Here is a 1185-nt window from a genome sequence, read left to right as displayed (position 1 = left end):
TCTCCTTTCCCTCTCTTGATTAGTTCATCCTTGAGATCCTGCTTTCCTTTTACTTGTATTATATCTTTCTTTTTGTATTTCTTTTTTTGAGTTCTTAACAGACCCCTAACTTTACTGGCTAAATTCTAGCAGACCCAGGGGTGTTTGGGTGGAGACACGTCACCTAAATTGGCTTTGGGACCCATCTAGGGGTTGCAGGAGCACACTTGGAGGTATGCCGGGGGGGGCACGGGGACATGGCCTTGGGGTCCGTGTCCTCCCTAGCACTGTTCCCCTGCTCTGCTTGCTGGCCACCCTGAACTGCTCCACCATAGCCCTACATCACAGTGCTCCTGCCCTGGAGCCACTGACCATGGACTCGGTGTCCTGAAACCGTGAGCCACATATAACCTGTCCTCCTAGCAGTGGTGTCAGGTGCTGTGTCCCAGCATCAGCAGAGCTGTCAGTACGCACATCTTCTGCTTGTGACCACATGAACTGGCCTGTCTCGGGGAAAGTCACAGTGGGCCAGCCCTTCCCAGAGCCACCACCAGCACTGTATGATTAACTATGCCTATGTCAAAGTGGGACTCCCAGGCCAGGAGGACGGTGACCACCAGCAGGAAGACCCTGTGGCCAGTGGTGGCCTGACCTAGATTCTCGCTTTGTAATACCTGCACTGGGCCATCCAGGAGCCTGTTAAGCTCGATGCCTGAGTTTCCGTATTTTCAGGGTGGAGTGTCTGTGCTTTTCATGGGATGCAAAGAGGTGGGGTGGGTGAACGCAGGGCCTGCTCCCTGGCGGGGACTCCCTTTGGAACTGGGGATTCTGAGCTGCAGCTGGCCTGGTGGGAACTAGGCAGGGGCCTCAAGCAGACCTGGCGGCTTTCCACAGAGGCCTCTATGCAGATCCAATTAACACATGCGCTATAGCTCCCTGGGCTCTGACACCCTCCTTTTCTGCTTCCACAAAGCCTGGCTGTGCTCCTAGCAGCTGCAGCTGGCCAGGCCCAAAGGCTGCAGGAAGGTGGGGGGCAAGGGCAGGCACATCGCTCCTTTTATCAGTGCCGATGCTCAGCTTCCCACTGGCAAGAGCTGCGCAGGACTGGTCTTCCCCTCTCAGCCCTCCCGTTTCCCTTTTATGCCCTCATTTTCCCTCCCTGGATGGGTGGTGAGGGCAGAGGTTAGTGGGGGAGGGACAGGGACA

The sequence above is a fragment of the Octodon degus genome, unplaced genomic scaffold (genome assembly GCF_000260255.1).
Source record: "Octodon degus isolate 3935 unplaced genomic scaffold, OctDeg1.0 scaffold00089, whole genome shotgun sequence".
In the NCBI taxonomy this organism is placed as follows: Eukaryota; Metazoa; Chordata; class Mammalia; order Rodentia; family Octodontidae; genus Octodon; species Octodon degus.
This window is presented reverse-complemented; position numbering follows the sequence as displayed.